Here is a 20252-nt window from a genome sequence, read left to right on the forward strand (position 1 = left end):
TTAGCCCTTTTGGCTACAGCGTAGCACTAGGAGCTCATGTTCAGCTGATTATCTGCCAGGAAGCCCAAATGCTTTTCAGAGTCCCTGTGACGAGGACTCAAACCCCAGACGGCACGGTTCATTGTCTGACCGGAGAGAGACAGGCAACACCAGCAAGGTCCGAACACAAAGCTCTTTATTGAGGAGTGCACACAACAATAGAGAGCAGCCCGTCTCCAAAGAGAACCAGCAGCCTCTAAGTAAAACTAATAGGTTTTTATAGACAGTTCCGTCGCGTCACAGATTTATTCATAAAGCAGCCCACCCCTCCCCTATGTTAGTTAAAATCCTCTTTCTTTATTATGCATGCACTTCTACCCCTTATTGTAGATAACTTTTAGCAAATCGTAATGCTTCACTAACTTTCTTATCGGTATGGGTGTCAACCAGGAGACGAGGAGTTAAGAACAGACATAACACAAAAACAGGGAGTGGAAAATTAGTGCTTCCTATCTCAACAAACTGTTCCCAGAACATTTGGTACAAAAATGCGAGCCTCCCCTTTTTTCTTACTCCCTGCAACTTAAACAAGTATTCTTTTATTCTATTTATCTCGTTCAGGGACTTTCCCAGCAACCTTTATTGGCCTGACTTTGGTTCGGTTGGCATAACTGCTTCATATTTAATTTTTCTCACCTAACACCTGCTTCCCAGGATAGAGTCCCCCGGCCTGTAAACGTGGCCTGCATTCTTTGGTCCTAGATGTATACATTGACATTTAGCCACATTAAAACACACATTGTTTGCTTATGCCCAGTTTACCAAGCTCTATATCCCTGCAGAGGGCCTGTCCCCCTACTCCCACCCCTTGTCAGGGTGGACCCAGTGGAGTGTGCTAACTGGGATGGAGTCCCTCTGAATGGAGCAGAGCCAGGGGGAGGGAAAAGAGCTACACAATGAACATCCTGAGGTTGGATAAGATGAGGGGGATGGTTTGCATTCTCCTTACCCCAGTCTAGCTACCCCTGTTCCCATGCTGCATGGAGCAGGCTCCTTGGGAGGGTGGGGCTGAGCACCCCTTCTGCATGGAAGGGACCACTCCAGCATGCACAGATTTAGGTCCCTGTTCGGCAAAGCACTTATGCATGGGCTTAAGCCTCTTTAACTTCAGTGGCACTTGAGCACCCGCTTTTCAAGGGAAGTGCTTTGCTGACTCAGGGCCTTGGCAGAGGCTGATCTGGCTCAGTTCTGCACTAGCTCATGGGTGCTATGGGCATCCAGCTGGTTCATATCTGGGAAGCATCTGGAAGCTACAGCATAGGCGCCAAGTTTCTAATCTACTGGGGGGTGCTCCCCCCGGCTCCGCCCAGGCCCTGCCCCTGCCCCCACTCCACATCTCCCCCCCCCAAAGTCCCACCCTGCTTATTCCCACCCCCGCTGTGCCCCACCTCTTCCTGTTCTGCCCCCTAGCACACTGCACCCTCACTCCTCCCCCCCGCCCTTCAGTGTCTCCTGTCGCTGCAAAACAGCTGATCCGCAGCAGGCGGGAGGCGCTGGGAAGGAGGGGGAGGTGCTGATCTGCGGGGCCCGCCGGCGAGCAAGAGGCGCTGGGGGTGAAAGGGAGGTTCTGCTGGGGGGGTTGCCAGTGGGTGCTCCGCACCCACCATTTTTTCCCCCAGGGGTGCTCCAGCCCTGGAGCTCCCCCGGAGTCTGCACCTATGAGCTACAGCATGAATATTAGCAGCGATTTAGTGCTCGGTAAGGCCAGCGTGAGCCCTGCGGCCTGCTGAGCCTAAACTCTGCAGCAAGGTCACCAGCTGTGCGCAGCTAGGCAGCTTCAGGCAAGCACCAAACTAGAGGGTTGGGGCAGAGTTAAATGTGAATGGAGCACTGCACTCAGTGCAGGCACTGGTGTCGTTTGGGTATTACATTCAATCTCTAGCCCCTAGGGATTAGGCTGAGGCCTTCCTGGAGGGCAGATTTTCCTGTCTGCTGTTTGTGGAGGGGTTTACACCTTCCTCTGAAACAGTTGGTACTGGCCATTGTCGGAGACAGGACTCTGGGCTAGATGGACGAGGACTCCGATCCAGTCCAGTGTTGCTGTGTTTATTTCACTGTGCCCCAACATTTTCAACGTGCCATAGATTTTTGTGTTGATAACAGCCAACCACATGCTAGAAGTTGTCAATGGGGAAGCAGAAGGTTTTAGCAGCTGGGTAAGAAGCAGCGGGAGATTTTGGAGACTGTTTCCTGGCTAAGAACATCAGCTGGAATTTCCTGCTGTCCTAATGAACGGTGAAATTGTTAACAATGTTGACATTGTAGTATCATCATTATGTTCCAGGGTTAACATCCTGAGACAAATGGGAGGAGTTTGTGCCTCACAGAGCTATTGTTGCAGGCTGTCTGCATGCTCAGGCAGCTCATGCTGCAGTGCTTGATGCATAGGTCACATTTGGAAGGGTTACTCCATACCCGGAAGAGGTAGAAACAATTTTTAAAAAATGAAATAAATTCTGGAGCCGAGTTCTGTGACAAGGAGTGGCCTGTCCAGCTGCAGGACTGGGGAGCACTGGACCCTGTGCTCTGACCGCTCTGAATTCTACCCAGACCGTCAGGAAGCCCTCATGGAACTTACAGGTGGCTGAACAGGTTTGAATTCAGGAAGAACCAGCCCAGACTGGACATTTCTCAGGTCTGGGGGAAAAGGGGTTAGTTTGGTTGGTTGGTTCCTTGGCCCAGTCAGGTGATGGCAGGCCTGGGGCCTTTTGTTTGTAATGCTCCCATATCCCTGCGCTTCCCACCGAAACACCCTGGGAAATGCAGCTCTCACTCACCATACTTCCCTGCCCGGCTGTGGCCTGAGACATCTCATTCGAGAGCCTAGGCTGAGGATCTCTGCAGGACTGAGGCATGCCCAGATGCGAACCTTGGGAGTTCAGGGTCTGGGCAGGAGCTCGCCACAGAGATCACACAGACTCCAGGACTGCAGCATGCAGGGGAGCTACTCCCTGCAGCTCTCACTGCTTTGCAGGTCATGCGGCCCAGCTCCCCTCCGGCTGACAGCCGAGCTCCGCTCCTGCACCCCTCTGTAGCTCTGCTGCGAGGGAAGGCGTTACCTGAGATGACTCCCTGTGCTCTGCCAGACCAGAAGCTTGCCCCAGCATGGCTTAGGGCTCATCTAAGCAGGTGCCTTCTCCTGCAGGGCACTGCTCACTGGTGTCCCTTTAGCACTATCTGCCCCCTACCACCAGCATCCCAGTCTCCGAGGCATCCCCGGCTCTCCTCCCTGCCCAGAGGTACCATCCGTGTTTTGACAGAGCTCAGCACCGGCGCAGAGGGGTGTTTTCCCCAGCCATGGGGTTGGGAACACTCCTGTGCCCCTTGGGGTCTCTGCCACAGTTAGGCTGGCTGGTGGCAAGGCCCCTGCATTACAGAGCCCAAGGCTGTTTGTGGCAGCAGCTGGGGAGTAGGGATGGAGCCAGAAGCTTCCATCGAGGTTGGCAGCGTTCCAGCAGCAGCTAGCCTGGCAGCTCTGCTGCCCTCTGCCCTGTCACAGTGAATGAAATGGGCATGGCTGGCTGGCTGCAGTCGTGGATTAGCCAATAGGCCCATGGAGCCCGTGTCCAGGGGCCCCGGCCAATTGTGGGGACCCCGGAAAAACGGGCGCCCCACCCTCTGCAGACAAGTGCCGAGGCAGGGGAAATCTCTGTGCCCCAACCCCACTCACTGGCAGCAGCGCCAGGCGGGGGGAAGCCCCAGTGCCCTGACTCCATCCCCAGCAGAAGAGCTGGGTGGTGGGGGAAGCCGCGGCCTCAGGGCTGGGGAGCTCTCACACCCCTCTGCGGCCCCGGGACCTTGGCGGGGGGACAGAGCTTCTCTGGTCTTGGGGCCACAGTGTGGGAGGGGCAGAAAGCAGCAAAGAAGGGGTGTGGGGGGTGGGCAGAATGGGGCGGGACTGTGGGTGGAACAGGGACGGGCCAGGGAATTCGCAGAATGGTGTGGGGCTTTGGGCAGGTCCGCAGGTGGAAGGGCTGGGAAGGAGGCCTCCACTTGCTCTGGCCCAGGGCCCCACAAATCCTTAATCCACCTCTGGGTCTGGCTTCCCAAAATTATACGTAGAAGATGGGAGTCAGGGTCTTCCCCACACGCAACATGGCATCTTTCAGGGCAAGGCTGAAGGCCAGTCGTTCCCTTAGGAGGAGGCTTGTTTTGGGGAGGTGGGTTTCGTTCACTCCACCAGCTCCTGGGCTTCATATTAGGGAGGGGCTAAAACCAACCCATGGGTTACAAACTCTCTCTAAGGCTTGCAGTGGAGTTGGGACAGAGGTTGGAATCCGAATCCAGATTTGCCTTGCACACCTAGACCACAGCTGTGCCAAACCCCTGCATCCCACCACCCCAGACTTTGAGGGTTCTGCTCTCTGGCTGAGGATCCAAATGGTCCTTCTTGAAGTTTATAGGTGTGATGGGACAACCTGAACCCTGGTGAAAACAGGTGAAGCTCTGAGTGAAGTCAGTGGCGTTGCCCCTGTTGACTCCATGGTCCAGTTTGGCCCATTGCCTCGTTTCCAGCTGAGTTCGCTAAAGTGCCTGGGAGTCTCCATGCCTGAGGCACCCCCAAGTCCCAGTGTGTTGTTCTCCACCATCACTTTAAGAACTGCCCCATCTGTTGGCACGTGCAAGGCGTCTGGTCTTTGTGCCATTGGCAAGGCTGCAGCAAGAGCACGCCACACAGGGGCTGCATGGTGCTTTTGGCGTGGCTGGCATGTGCTTTCCAGTTCATTACATTTCAATGGCCCACTTTAAAGCTATCCAAACAAACAAACAAACAAGCACACACAGAGAGAGAGAGAGGAGCTAGCTAGTTCCCCAGAACTGCCTTTGCAAATGATTAAGGCTGCAAATCATTCACAGAGGTCATGGAAGTCACGCTTTCCGTGTGTGACAGGTTTGGCCACAGAAACTCCTGTAGCTCACGAAAGCTTATGCTCAAATAAATTGGTTAGTCTCTAAGATGCCACAAGTACTCCTTTTCTTTTTGCGAATACAGACTAACACGGCTGCTACTCTGATCCCTCTAGACTGTCCCTATATCTGCTGGGATACCACTGAGAACAAACCCCCCCTGTCAGAGGAGGCTTCCCTCCACTCCAGTCTTGCTGAGCTAGACACACCAGTGAGCTACAGCACAGACCAAGAGATTGGGCCATGCCCCCCTGCAGTTCACAGAAACTAAGGTTTCAGAGTAACAGCCGTGTTAGTCTGTATTCGCAAAAAGAAAAGGAGTACTTGTGGCACCTTAGAGACTAACCAATTTATTTGAGCATGAGCTTTCGTGAGCTACAGCTCACTTCATCGGATGCATACTGTGGAAATTGCAGAATATCATTATTATATACACAGACACCATGAAACAATACCTCCTCCCACCCCACTCTCCTGCTGGTAATAGCTTATCTAAAGTGATCATCAAGATGGGCCATTTGTGCTGGAAATGGCCCATCTTGATGATCACTTTAGATAAGCTATTACCAGCAGGAGAGTGGGGTGGGAGGAGGTATTGTTTCATGGTGTCTGTGTATATAATAATGATATTCTGCAATTTCCACAGTATGCATCCGATGAAGTGAGCTGTAGCTCACGAAAGCTCATGCTCAAATAAATTGGTTAGTCTCTAAGGTGCCACAAGTACTCCTTTTCTTTTTACAGAAACTAAGATTCACTTAGCCCAGGGGCTTCTCAGTTAATGGGGACTTTCCCAGCACTCAGTCTTTCTGGGAGCCTAAACCCCAAATGAATCTGTTTTACTCTGTATAAAGTTTAAACAGGTTAAACTCACAAATTGTCCACCCTCTATAACACTGATAGAGATATGCCCAGCTGTTTGCTCCTCCAGGTATTAATTACTTACTTTGGGTTAATTAATAAGCAAAAGTGATTTTATTAAGTACAAAAAAGTAGGATTTAAGTGGTTCCAAGTAAGAACAGACAGAACAAAGTAAGTTACCAAACAAAATAAAACAAACAAGGCAAGTCTAAGCATAAAACAGTAGGAAACTGAATACAGGCAAATCTCACCTTCAGAGATGTACCAATAAGCTTCTTTCACAGACTAGACTCTTTCCTGGTCTGGGCCGATCCTTTTTAGACCAACGTTGTTGTTTATAGCCTGGGTCCAGCAATCACTCACACCCCCGTAGATACAGTCCTTTGTTCCAGTTTCTTTCAGGCATCTCTTTGTGGTGGAGAGGCCATCTCTTAAGCCAGCTGAAGAAAAAATGGAGAGGCTTCCAGGGCCTTTTATATTCTCTCTCTCATTTGGATGGAAACCCCTTTGTTCTTCTGTGCAAAATCACAGCAACAAGATGGAGTTTGTAGCCACCTGGGCAAGTCACATGTCCATGAATGATTCAGCTTTTTGCAGACCTATGCCATTGTTTACATGTTTGTTCGAATGTTCCCAGGAAAGCTCAGATGTGGATTGGCATCTCCCAAAGTCCATTGTCAGGTAAGTGTTTCTTGATTGGGCACTTACTCAGAATAGTCCTTTCTCAAGAAGCTGACCAAATGCTTCACTGAGGCTACTTAGAATCAAACACATTGAGATACAAGTACATAGCCAATATTCATAACTTCAAATACAAAAATGATACACACATACAGACAGCATAATTATAACTAGCAAATTACAACCTTTCCATAGACACCTTACTTGACCTCCTTTGTACAAGATTTGGTGAAACTGTAGGACGTTGGTTGCAACAATGATCTATACAGTCACAGTTCATGTCAATAACGTCACACCATGACTTCTGTGAATTTTGCAGTGCTGGTGCGGCTGATCTCAAGACCACCCAGCGGCGGGGGAAGCCTTGGGGCCAGCTGCACTGGCTGGTGCTCTGGCAGCCCCAGGCAGCTGGTCCCCAGCGCTGCCCCGGAGCAGCGGTCTAGGACTAGTGGCAGTGGCGGCAGGGCCTTGGGCCGCCCCTCCCACCCAGAAGCAGCGGGGCCCCGGGCCATCCCCCCCAGCAGCGGCAGGGGGCCTTGGGCTGTTCCCCCCCCAGCGGCATGATGCCCACCCCAAGCAACAGTCTTCAGGAGTGCCCCCATCCCAGCAGGTAAGATTTAGTCACAGGTATTTTTAATAAAAGTCATGGACAGGTCACGGGGCCGTGACTTTTTGTTTATTGCCCGTCCTCTGTCCATGACTTTCACTAAAAATACCCGTGACTAAAACGTAGCCTTACAAATTATCCATTACAGCCCTTTCTGCACAGATGTGGCACTCAGAGATTAGTCTCTAGATTAAGGTTTTACTTCATTCTGAAATGAGTACAAATTCCAGGTCACAGCAGCCCGCAACCCAGCTAAATCTCTGCATTAAGCCTCTTGGGCTGGGAAGGGACAGAGACATATCCAGCCCCTTCCTCTCCATACATATGAAGTCCCGAGTTGATGTTTGCCTGAGCTCACTCCTTTGAAAGCCACCATCAAGGTAAGAGCAGTTGAACTCTAATCATTTGTGTAAGAGGGGGGAGTGGACAATTCGTGGACTAGTTAGCAGATTGCTTTCCAGTGAAGGGAAAACCCCAGTTTCACAGAATGATGGGATGTCAGGATGTGGAAGGTGTATCCGGATCTGTGGAACTGGAATCAGAGGGCCCATGTTCCCTGGAGTGGCTGTTATTGACTGGTTGTTACGTACCAGCTGTATGTCGTGTGGCCCTTATGACTCCCTCTGGAAAAGGCAGGTGTCATTGGAATCACAGTTGCTGGTCGGTGTGAAAAGAGAAGATGGGGCCAGTGGTTGGGGTACTAATATGGGACTTGGAAGACCTAGGTTCAAGTCCCTGCTCTGCCAGACTTCCTATATGACCTTGGGCCAGTCGTGTAGCTGCTCTGTGCCTCAGTTTCCCATCGGTGATGGGTATAACAGCGCTGTCTTGCCCCACAGAGGAGTTGAGACACTCAGATAAGTACCTGAGAGAGGGGCAGCCATCATACTGTGTGGAATAACACAGGTGAGATATTAGTACAAACAGTTCAGGACAGGGCTGTGTTATAGAGCCAGTTAGAGGTCTGCAGTGTGCTAATAAATTGTTCAGTCTTTACTGCACGATGCCTGCCGTAGTTACTTCTGCCGTCATGCTGGCTGTGTCCTGCCATCCTTTCCTCAGTTTCAATGGGAGTGAAACTAGATCCAGTGACCATTCAGAGAGTGGGGATTAGATCCATGAGCACATGCAGAAGCATGTGAAGAGAAAGGGGCGGGTGGATTGTGCAGTGCTGATCATGTGCATTCTCAGTGGGTTTCACCCTGCGAGACTAGTTGTCTCCAGCATAGAACTATTCTGAGCTCTTGTATGAGAGGGTGGCATTTCACACAGAGGTATATCAGAAGTTCCCACAGCACTGAGTCTTTCTCCCCTATAGAAATCACATGTGAGTTCAAAATAAGCCCTGAATGGACTAAATCCACTTCCCCATTGTGTTATAACAGGACCTAGTCCTGCTAGAATATCAAGGCTACTGTTGATCTCTTTATATACAGACAGGTGTTTTTCATTGATAAAGCTGCAAGGGAATAGCCTGCATCGGGAGCGTAAATGCTGCATGGCAGGGGTTGAGCCTCCTTTTGTGTTTGTCCAGAGCCAGGGGCCTTGTGGGCACTGCTGGAAACAGGCAGTGACACTCCACTCTCTCCTAAATGGCTTTCCACAGCAAAGTACTGAGAAATTGACCAGAGGGAACACACAAGGAAACTGACCAGAGGGAACACTCACCCAAGAAAATGGACCCACTCAGGGCATGAGATCAGCAGTGCACCTCTTGTGCTCACCAAAAGCTCACCTGCTGGGGCACTTTTTGCAATGTCTCAGCTGACTCTGAGGAGTTTGCTTGGACAAACTGGCCAGGATCATGGTGCACAGAGAGAGAGAGACTGGGTTAGTTTTGTACTTTGTTTATTTAAAAACCCAATAACGTTTAAGGAAAAGTATAAAAATGGGGAGGGGGGAAGGATTTTTTTCCCAGGAAATGAAGGGAAATTGGGTGCAGGAGACAAACTTTTGGATCTGTGTATGTGCTGTGAATGCGCACATGTAGCTGCAGTGAGGGGGTATTTTCCTGGGTAAAGGGATATAACTCTGGCATGAGAGTGAAGAGGAATGCTTTGTGTGATAAACACCCAATTTTTCATGGTCTGTGTGTATAAAAACATCCTCACTGTGTTTTCCACTTTGTGCATCAGATGAAGTGAGCTGTAGCTCACGAAAGCTTATGCTCAAATAAATTGGTTAGTCTCTAAGGTGCCACAAGTACTCCTTTTCTTTTTGCGAATACAGACTAACACGGCTGCTACTCTGAAAAGAGTAATAATGTGGCATTTCCCTGTGTGATGCAGTGCCTCTCTCTACCTCATGTGTGTACATAAATGTGATGTGGCATGGCACAAGTCCAGCATAAGCGCATGTGAAGAGACATTTCCTCTTTCCCGGATGAGTAGGTGTGTGTGTGTGTGTAATGATGTGGCAGTTTCTTGAGTGAGTCCGGTTCCAGTAAAGCACTTTCAGTCCCCATCTGACCTGCCGGGAGCCATTTCTATGGAGTTCTACCCTGAGGCTCAGAGCTTCTCCCCAGAGATGAATTGGACTCCCACCGGGACTGGAAAGCTAAGGTATTACCTGAGCTGTAGGGTACTCTTTCACTTTGCTTCCTTTTCTCTTCAACCCCCCTCCCCTTCCCTGTCACTGAGTCACTTCCTCCCCCCTCAGCTCACAACCTCCCTTCTCACATTCATTTATGACACATTTTCTCAGTGATACTCTGTGTCCTGGTCACAAGCTGCACACAAATCCTGGTGCATTGTGAAGAGACTGGACTGCCCTGACTGGGGAATTTGACAGAGCAGGGGCAGGGTATAGAGCAGTAGTTCTCAACCAGGGGTACGTGCACCCCTAGAGGTATGCAGAAGTCTTCCAGGGGTACATCAACTCATCTAGATATTTGCCTAGTTTTACAACAGGCTACATAAAAAGTACAAGTGAAGTTAGTACAAACTAAAATTTCATACAATTATTTGTTTATACTGCTGTATATACCGTACATTGAAATGTGAACACAATATTTAGATTCTAATTGGTTTATTTTACAATGATATGGAAAAACGAGAAAGTCAGTAACATTTCAGTAATAGTGTGCTGTGACACTTTTGTATTTTTATGTCTGATTTTGTAAGCAAGTAGTTTTGTAAGCAAGTTGTAAGCAAGGTGAAACTTGGGGTACGCAAGACAAATCAGACTCCTGACAGGGGTACAATAGTCTGGAAAGGTTGAGAGCCTCTGCTGGAAAGGTTTAGAGGAAGGGAGCTGAGAATTTTTCAGTTTCTACTCTGGCTGGAGAATAAGTTCTTTGCTCAAATGTAATTTACATCACCTGAAATTAACGCAGCGTGCCCTGGCAGGAGATGGGATATGGTAGCATTGGGAGACAGACCCAGGCAGCTCAGAAGAGCTACAGTCCTCATTCCCTGCTTGATAAAGACAGGCAGGCCTCCCAGTTCAGGCTGACTTTGCTGTGGAGCAGTTGATTCCCTGACAATGCTTCAGCGATTTGCACTTTGAATGAGATACACAAGTGTCTGGAGGACCGTGGGGGGAGGGGCCCTCCAGTGGATTCTTTAGAGCAGCTCACACAAGCTCTGCACGGTCCGGGTTCAGTAACACATGTAAGCACACGCGTAACGTTAAGCACATGAGCAGCCCCACTCACTTCACGCTAGCTTCAGCTGGACTACACATGCTTGACATTAAACGTGTGCGTTGCTGAGTCAGAGCCTATCCTTCCGTTTCCCTTTCCCCCTCCTGACTCCTTCCCCAAACTCCCTCTAGGGGTGGCTGCTGGGTGTTGTGTTTACTCGATATACATGGAAAGTTGAAGCTAGACACATTCAGACTGGAAAGAAGGAAAACATTGTTAAAAGGGAGGTAATTAGCCATTGGAAAAACTTACCAAGAGTCCTGGTAGATTCTAAAGCTGACAATGTTTTAAATCAAGATGTTTTTCTAACTGATCTGCTCTAGGAAATATTTTGGGCAAGTTCTCTGGCCTGTAAAAAGAAAAGGAGTACTAGTGGCACCTTAGAGACTAACCAATTTATTTGAGCATAAGCTTTCGTGAGCTACAGCTCATCATCGGATGAATGCAACTAAATTGGTTAGTCTCTAAGGTGCCACTAGTACTCCTTTTCTTTTTGCGAATACAGACTAACACGGCTGCTACTCCGAAACTTCTCTGGCCTGTGTTACACAGGAGGTCAGATCAGATGACCCTCAGGGTTCCTTCTTCTCTTGGAATCTATGAAATTAGTGACGCAATACTGGGCTAGTTTCTGGTTTCCCCTGAGTAGGGTGACCATATTTTCCCAAAGGGAGAACAGGACACCCAACAGGCCAGCCCAAGACCTCCCTCTCCTTCCCCCATGCGGGGCGCCCTGAGGTCTCCCTCCCCCGCAGGGCCAGCCCAAACCCTCCCTGCCTCCTGCTTGCACAGTGCTGGCCTGAGGTCTTCCTTCCCCCTCTGCGCCCTGGGCCTGCCTGAGCCCCCCGCCACCCTTGCACGGGGGCTGCCTGAGGCCCCACTCTTCCCCTGGCCTAAGCCCAACCTGAAGCCCCCTGCACATGGGGCCAGCCCTCTGCCACCTGCCCGAGCCACTCTCCCTAGCCCTCCCGCTGGCACGGGGCTGGCATTGCTGCTCCCCCTCCACATTCCTCTGCGCCGCGCTAGGGGTTCCACCCCACGTTTTTGGCAAAACTGTGCCTTTGTCCAGTTTGCTCTTGCCCTGATCAGTTGGTAAGAGCAAATGGGACAAATGCCCAGTTTCGTCAGAAAAGTCGGGGCTGCCAGGAGAGGGCCAAAAAAGGGACTGTCCCAGCCAAAATGGCATGTATGGTCACCCTACCCTGATGAGCCACTAATCACTCGCCCCTGGGCTCTAGACCCAGCACTGCCTGCAGTGCTAGACTTTGGGCTGGCCAACACACTGGATGGGCTGGGACCTGGCCATGGCTCCAGTCCCAGTTGTGCAACAGGCCCTGAGGGCAGTGCTCGCTGACAGTGGCGGATTAGCCACTGGGCCAACGGGGGGGGGCAGGGGGGGAGCAAAGGAGTAAACGGGTTGCAGGGGTGGGGGGAGCAGAATGAGATGGGACCGTGGGTGGACAAGGGCTGGGCTGCGGGGGGAAGGGGCAAAATGGGGTGTGGCTGTGGGCAGGGCTGCAGGCGGAAGGGGCGGAACAGGGGCGGGACAACAGGCAGAAGGGGTGGAGCGGCCCCCTCCACTTGCTCTGGCCCAGAGCCCCACGAAACCTTAATCTGCCTCTGCAGATCCTTGATAAAGAAGTGGTAGGGAAAGGTGTGGCTATACTGCCTTTGTTGACCCTGCGGGAAGCTACCTGCCCCTGCCCTGTGCAGACAGAACGCTGCAGGGTACCAGTGACCCGGCACTACCCCACAAACAGAATTTGGGCAAATGGAATGAAAAAATGATCTGCTAGCTTGAGCATCCTTGTGTGTTTAAACACCTCACTCAACAAACAGCCGCTCCCACCCACAGAACGGTGAGCTGGCAGCCATTGTACCAGGCATTTAAATAATCCCTTTCTTCAGATAATCTGCTGGCAATTGGTGTCAAGTTGCCCGTGGATAATAATGGCACATCTGCTGTGCTGCTCTCGTTTTACTGTCAATGTGGTTTACCCACGATAGCTTCTGAAAGGTCGAAGAGAGCAAACTGCGCAGGTCTTAGCCCTTCCCCCACAGTGAGGGCTACAGGGTTCTTCCTTCTTGATAATCCGGGATGAATCCCACCCCTATCACAGAGGATCCAGAATGCAGCATATTTCAGAGCAGCATTTCGGTGTTGCCCAGGTACTTCACAGTGCAGATAGCTGCAGGTAATTTGGGATTATCGGCTCAGTCAAAACACGCGTATCCTAAACTCCTTACACTAGGCCCAATCATCCCCCTTAGATCCATGTGTATAGGAGACCCTCCGTGACTGGATCTCCCTCATCCTGGGCTCTCCGGCACGATCTCCCTGCTCTGGAGGATACCATGGAAGGGTCACTATGGCGCCGGGATCCACAAGTGCCAGGGGAACAGGAGGGCAAGGGCTGGGTGCCACACCACAGTTCAGGACGGGAACGGAGGACCCATCGCACTGAAATTGTATTGAATGACACAGTCAAGTGAAGTGAACTCTAACCCTGACCCTCCCCTGCCTCTCCCCTGTATCCAGAGTGATCAAATGGTGTTTTTAGTGGAATTCAGACTTTTCCAATGTTCACCTAAACCAATAGGGTTCTGCTTGCTGATGCCTAGAACATCCCCGGGAATTTTGCAATTGATCAGCTGCAGCATTCAAAAGTTCCTGGGTTACCTCCAAACAGAGAAATGTCATTGAGTTGCGGGTGGGCTCTCACTTCACTTAGCCAAGTGACATCTGGGCAGTAACAGACTAGAATGGTTCAAATGACATGCTACATATGTCCAATCTGCTTTACTTCTCCACAGGTGAGAGTCCATCCCTCAGCAATGAATATCTCCAGCCTGAGCAGCCAGCCAAGGCAACACGAGCCTCCGGACTTGGCTGGATTCACTGCAGGCTCTGTTGTCCCGGGTGTGACCAAGAAGGCTGACGCCCTTCCCATGATCACGGTCATTGTGATCATGTTCGTCCTCTTGGCTGTTGTCATCATTGTGCTGGTGCGCTACGGCCCGCAGCTGTGCACGTTGCAGGTCACCCTGTACCATGAGCCCATGCCGCAGGATCTGGAGAAGGGGGTGCACCTAACAGATTGGAAGAAACTGGGCTCCAAAAGGAAAAGCAACATGATGCAGCCTGCTCAGAACTACCAGGGAGAATCGGGCAGTAATGACACTGCTGCGCTGAGCGACCAGTGCTCCTGTAAGCACCAACTGCCCTGCATAAACGCGGAGCCTAATGTCATAGAGATCACCTACCTGTGAAATGTCTCGTGGCGGGGCCGGAGGCCAGCTCTGGTCAGACAGTCGCCAGGGGGACAATGGCTCTGTTGGAGAATAGCAATGTTGGGAGTTGAGGATTGCCAAGACTCACCAGTATTCCAACACTGTGGTTTTATCGCCTCGTGATCCCCAGCGGCTCAGACGCACCCAATACTCAGTTGTGTGTCCCGGGCGAAAAGCAGCTTCAAATAAATAGATTTGGGTGGCTGTCACAATGTGCGTTTGAAACACACTTCGGTTCTTTCAGATGTGCACCCTGGAGGGACCAGGCAGTGCCTGTTCCCAAGAGCTGATGGGGACCTGAGAAGGGCAGAGACAAGAAGGCAGCTGATCCCTGCTTCTGCCTGCATGATACACCTTAACGATGCTCAGCGCTCATGAAGCACTTTACAGCAGCCCTGTCGGATAGGTAACTGCTGTCCCTTTCCTAGGCCACCAGCGGCAGTGGCCGGACTAGGACAACTCAGGAATCAGAGTGCCCTTTGGTGCTGCAGGCAGAGAAAGCCCTGCTCCAACTCTAACCCCTCACTGGGAGCTCACTGCCTCACCCCTCTATCCAGAGTGAGCAAACAGGGATTTTTGTGGAAATCAGGCTTTTCTGGTTTTCCAGTTGTCACCCAAATCCATAGAGCTCTGCCCACTGATGCCTAGAATGGCCTCTGAAAGTCTGCAACAGATCGGCTGTGGTTTTCAGAAACTGCCACGTGACAGACGGGCTAACAGAGAAATGCCGGCAAGTAGAGCATAAGGCCTTGTTTTGCCTGGCCAGCTCTCATGTGGGCAGCAACAAACTAGAACTGACCAGCACAATGGCACTAAGCCCAGCCGAGCAACCCATTTGTAATGAAGCCAGCTGGGACCGAAGCTGGGCCCAGTGGAAGGGTCTGAGCGGAAAGCCTGGGAACTGCTTTGGAACTGCCACCACGGGGGCAAAACCCGGGTGGATCTGCTACATAGTCAGGGCAAAACTCAGCAGAAACACCAAGAGAGCTCCAAGAAAACATGTGCAAGACCCTCTGCTCCTCCTAGCCTAGCTCCAGGGCTGTCCTGAGGATTTATGGGGCCCTACGCAGTATTGTTAAACTAGTGCCCCTTTGCTTCACTGAAGGCGGTCCCCAGCCAGTGCCACTGACCCCAGTGTGTCAAGAGGGCACAGCCACCACCCCCGGCCACAGACCCCTCCAGAACTGTCCCCCATTGCTGACACACACCGACCTTTGTATGCCGCAGATGCTGCGGCAGTGGTTCAAGGCAGGCTTCACGCTGCCACATGGGGGCTGCATCTTGCCAGAGCCCAAGGACCTCCTGCAGCCCCTAGCCACTCCTGGCTCACCATGAGCATTTTGACAGGAAGTACCAAGCAGTAGTAACAACACTAATACAAATGTGTGTGTGAGTGTGAGAGAGAGAGAGCCAGTGCACGTGAGAGAGCCAGAGAGAGAGCCAGTGTGTGTGTGACTGTGTGTGGGGGGACTGTGTGATAGTGAGTGTTGGGGAGTGTAACAATCTGTATTGGGGGACTGTGACTCGTGAGAGACAGAGTGTATTGGGTGTGAGAGCCAGTCTGGGTGTGAGAGAGACAGTGTGTGTGTATGTTAGGGAAGTGTGAGAGACAGTGAGCTCACTGTCACCCACTTAGCATCCAGGTTCACCCGCCCCCCAGCCCCCAGCCCCGGTGCTGCTTTGGCCCCAGGACTTGCCCCACTACGCCTGCCCGCCCAGAACTCCTGCCAGGGAGTGGGGTCGAGGTGCGGGGGCTTACCCCGCTCCGCCCGGCGCTCCAGCTGGGGAATAGGGGCTTACCCCACTCTGCCCGGAAGCCCCCGCACCCCGACCCCGCTACCTGGTTGGAGTGCCAGGTGGACAGAGCGGGACAAGCCCCCACACCCCAACCCCACTCACCAGGTGCACGCCTGGGCCCCGGGGGGCCCCTGGCCAGCGTGTCCATCGACCCCTGCAAGGCCGGCTGGAGAGGGTGGTGGGGAAGCGGCCCTGATCCCTCCTGCCCCCGCTCCCCTGCCACCTGTCTTTACCCACCCACCTGAAGTCGGGGCCCACCCAAGTGTCCCGTCCTGGCTACACCACTGCTCAGTGGTGGAAATGGGAACACGGGCTCCGAGATGGAAGAGATTTCAAGGGTGGTAAAGAAGCACAAAAGAAGGGATTTGTGCAGGTGTTAGACGGATGAGAACCCCCTCCCCAGATTCAGCCACCCTGCGCGTTAAGGGTGTTTCAGTCCAGAGACCGAGGCCCATCTCTAAAGCAGAAGCGCAGAGTGAGGAAGAGATGAGGGAGGGGGCCCTGGTCTTAGCTCTTCACTGGGATTAATTCTTTCTGAAATCAGTGGTGTCTGCTGACCCTCTGCCCCTTTGCACAAGAGGGAAAGTGCGGGACAGTGGTGCACAAAAGTGTGCTCTTGGGGCAGGTCCTGCTCTGCTATCTCGCCTGCTACTGCCCCCTTGTGGCTGGGCACAATAACGTTGGGGTTATTGCTTCGGTTTCACCTCTTGGGCTTCTTAAAGGCTCCACCCCAAGTTCCCTTGGGTCTGATTTTACCCGCTCCTGAAGGTCACGCACCTAGTGCAAGGAGTCCTAGAAAGTCCATTTATCCCCAATGCAGTGCCCTTGGACCATTCCCCAGACACAGCCCAGCAACTTACCTCAGACCTCACCTCTGGCATCTTCTGCCTCACCTGGCCTGTCACTGAACAGCCAGCCCAGCCCTTCCAGCTGGAGGCCTTCCAGGCATCTCAACCTTTGGCTAGGGAAGACCAGCAGGCTAGCCCCTCCGCCAGTCTCTGAGTCCGCATCATCCTCCCAGCACTGACCCCTCCAATCATAGCCAGGCGCCTCTCATGCCACCCTGCCCTCTCAATCAGATCAACCTGGGACACACCTGGGCTGGACTCACTTCACTTACAGGGGCCAGTTGCCCTGTGACATGCCCTACTGCGCAAGGGCAAACAACTCTGCAGGGGAGGCAGGGCATGGGGGGCTGGGAAGTCTGCTACTGCACCCCCTCGTACTGCACAGGGCTAGTCACCTCCAAAGGGCTGGGCCCTTAGGAGTGTGTGAATTCATAGCCCTTCACTCCCCTGTGTGCGCCCATCCTGGCTACTCGAGATGGGCACTGGACAGAGGATTGGAAGTAGCTCAACAAGACCGGCCTTGGCTCAAGTGGTAGAGGCCTGTGCTTCTGGAGCCATAGGTCCAGGGCTCTAGGCCCAGTGATGGAGGCGGGTTATGAAGGAGAAATGGGTGGAAGGATGTGTATAGCAGGTAACCATTGACTGGGAATGGTTTGAGGCAGAAGCTCAGTGGTGAAGCAGGCACAGAGGGTAGCTCTGTGGATAACACTGTTGGCTTTTTCCCAATAAAGCTCCTTGATCAGTGTTAGAAGGTGACTCTCTGTATTCCTTTGCCGCTGTCGCACAACATGGTGACCTCTCTGGGAGCCTTCTGAAGGCAAAGCTCGGCGTGGGGGTCGACAACGCAATGACCAGGCTTCTCCATCTCTGCCTGGGACACAGATGCTGAGGCTGGATTTCTGTAGCGGGTTGGTTCCTCGCAGGGGAGACAGCAGGGAAAGCTGCTCCAGGAGACACAGTCCTAATCCATTTCATACATGGGGGGTTGGATGGCCCCAGCCCAGCCATGGTTACACTCACCAGGTGCAGGACTCCTGCGGGAACTCACCCACCACCAGGTCAAAGGCCCCAGATCACAAACTGCTTCCTCCTCTGCACCCATGACCCTGCCACCGTCCCCTCAGCACTCTGGCTCTGTGCTCCTAACCCAGCAAACACAGAAGTGCCTTTGCTGTCAGTCTCTCACGCTGAGGTGTGCATCACGCCCAGAGCATCTGAAAGGGGCTGGACTGACATCCCAGAGAGTCCAATCCACCTACATAACATGGCCAGCAGCAATGGAGGGCAGGCTCCGGGGCCTGTTTAGGCCTTGGCTGATCTCCAGGGCTGGTGATGTTACTCTGTTGAGATGTGGCCACTAGAAACCAAATTGAACCACCAGGTCAGTTCACAACAGGCATTGAACAAACATGAGGAGAGCAACTGAGTCACTGGCTGCACAGCCACCTCACGGGGTTGTCGGGGAAGCCCTGCGTCCTCAGTAGCTTGCCTGGACGGTTGTAGAGGAGCCAGGACGTGCTGGCTACCAAGCTCTGTGGGTCCTGGCTCAGCCATGGTTCTGAGACCAGGAATTCCAGCCTCCTGCCTCCTCTTCAGCCCAGCTGGGGGGCTGCTGAGGCACCAGGACTCCCGTGGCTCCCAGGCCAGCTGAGTCCCAGTCAGCAGCCCAGGGAACCAGCTGCCCCAGGAGTCTGGAAGCTGTGGGGTCCCCAACTCAGAAAGAATCTGCACAGCACCACAGACGTGGTAAGCACCAACAACACACCAGGTGAGTGCCGAGGAGTCAGGCAGTTGGCAGGAAACCTGCCTGCGTTCTGTCCTAAATCCAACCATTGCCACAAACATTTTCCATTTTCACCAATCAACAAATTCCAAAGCAAAACTGCTTTTTGGGAACTTTTCTGCCCAGCTCTGCTATCAACACTTCCCTGAGCTTCCCCATTCCTTATGGAAACTTGTCATTACCTCAGTTTTCTTATTATTATAAATAAATACAGCAAAAGAGGTGATACTGGCCAATGTACAATCTGCCAAGTCCTGCGGATCTTACTCAGGTTTTACTCTTTCCTTACTCAGACAGAACCCCCTGATGCTGACGTGACTGGGTGAAGCCAAGAAGTGCTCATCACCTGCCCTTCTCATTGATTTCGAGGGGCTCTTTGCCTGGGTGTGGAATGAGTAAAACCTGAGTAAGGACGTCCGGAACCAACACCAGGGGAATAGCACAGGAAGCATTGCAGACAGCTCTCTGACAGTCATCAGCTCTGCTCAACTCAAGTGATTGGCCTTCGCTGTACATTATTCCTAAGTGCAAGTCTCCCTGGAAAGCTCATAACAAGACACAGGGAGAAGAAATGGGGGTGAAAGGCAGAGGAGAAACAGACAAAGTCTGATTAACTCTGTAAGATGAGACACTGTGACGTTCACAGTCCTGGGCGGTGCAGATACCAGCCAGTCACACTTCTCATCCGGGCAGGGAAGGGGTGAGCCAGCAGGTAACCCAGCAAACACAATAAACAAGCAGGAGAATGAGCTCAGGAAGTAACCAGAAGCAATCCCTTTTCCTTCTGAAAGATAATGCCTGAGAGCAGCTAGGGCTGGACATTGGTAGTAGTCTGACACGTCTGAGTTCAGTGCTGCGGGATCCAATCAGCCAGCGTTTCTCAAATCTTTTACCATCAGGCCTCGCTTCCATCAAAGCAGATGAATGCAGCCCTCCCCTTTGCTGCACTGGAGAGGATATTCACAAAGATGCACTGCTAACCAAATGCCAGGCAACTGATGCACATGGCGAGATAACAGCCTTTGCTGTGACACATAGCAGTGAGCTGGAGGCACTGATCTCAGGGCTCAGCAGCTGCCCAGATGGGGAAAGATCAACCCAAACTGGAGCCAGAAGGGATCTGCAAATCAACCCAGGGAACTGGGGCTCAAGGGGGGAAGAGAATGGGGAGGAAGGCATTAAGGGGAGAGCTCCAGGCCTCCTTGGCCTCTTCCCCTCCCCTCACTGCTGGCTGCTGCCCGGAGGCAGCTGGCTGCTGCCCCCTCCTCCTGCCTGGGGGCTTCATGCTGGCTGGATCCCCTTCAGTGGGCTCTGATGCTTGCTGGGTTCTGCTCGACCTCAGTGCATGGCTGGGCGCTGCAGGACTGGCAGCCCCTTCTTGGGGCTGAGGTGCCCCCTGGTGTGGGCTGCTCCCTTCGGGCTGGTTGGCTCCCTGGGTCTGAAGGGGAAAGGAACTAAGCAGCGACATCTCCCCCACATGGTCCAGCTGTAGCACCAGAGCGAGCTGCTGCTCCCAGCAGAAGGTGCCAATCTCTGGTACAGCCCCATCCCGCTCCTTTCTGACACATTGGAATCGGCAGTGAAATGGTTAACAATGATGACACGGTCATCGGCCTCATTAGGCTACAGAGTTGAGATGAATGTGGGGCTGTTCCCTGTCGCCGAGCCATCCTGCCAGGCTTCCTTCAAACTCAGGCAGACTGCAGCAGTCCCACACTGCAGCAGTTCCACTCGGGTCCTCTTTTGGGGGTTTTCTTCTTCTCCCCCTGAAGGTCTAGAGGCCGATTTCTAAT

The 20252-nt window shown here is 52.5% G+C and overlaps 1 non-coding gene across 1 annotated transcript; it reads left to right on the plus strand.

Annotated features, from left to right (window-relative positions):
• Window positions 1-6687: 6687 nt before the first annotated feature.
• Window positions 6688-17423, plus strand: LOC114019361. The gene is made up of 3 exons (XR_006283429.1): window positions 6688-7477; window positions 8704-9658; window positions 13555-17423. It is a non-coding gene; the product is annotated as an uncharacterized LOC114019361 (transcript).
• The last annotated feature ends 2829 nt before the right edge of the window (window positions 17424-20252 follow it).

Source organism: Chelonia mydas, chromosome 8 (assembly GCF_015237465.2).
Source record: "Chelonia mydas isolate rCheMyd1 chromosome 8, rCheMyd1.pri.v2, whole genome shotgun sequence".
Classification (NCBI taxonomy): domain Eukaryota; kingdom Metazoa; phylum Chordata; order Testudines; family Cheloniidae; genus Chelonia; species Chelonia mydas.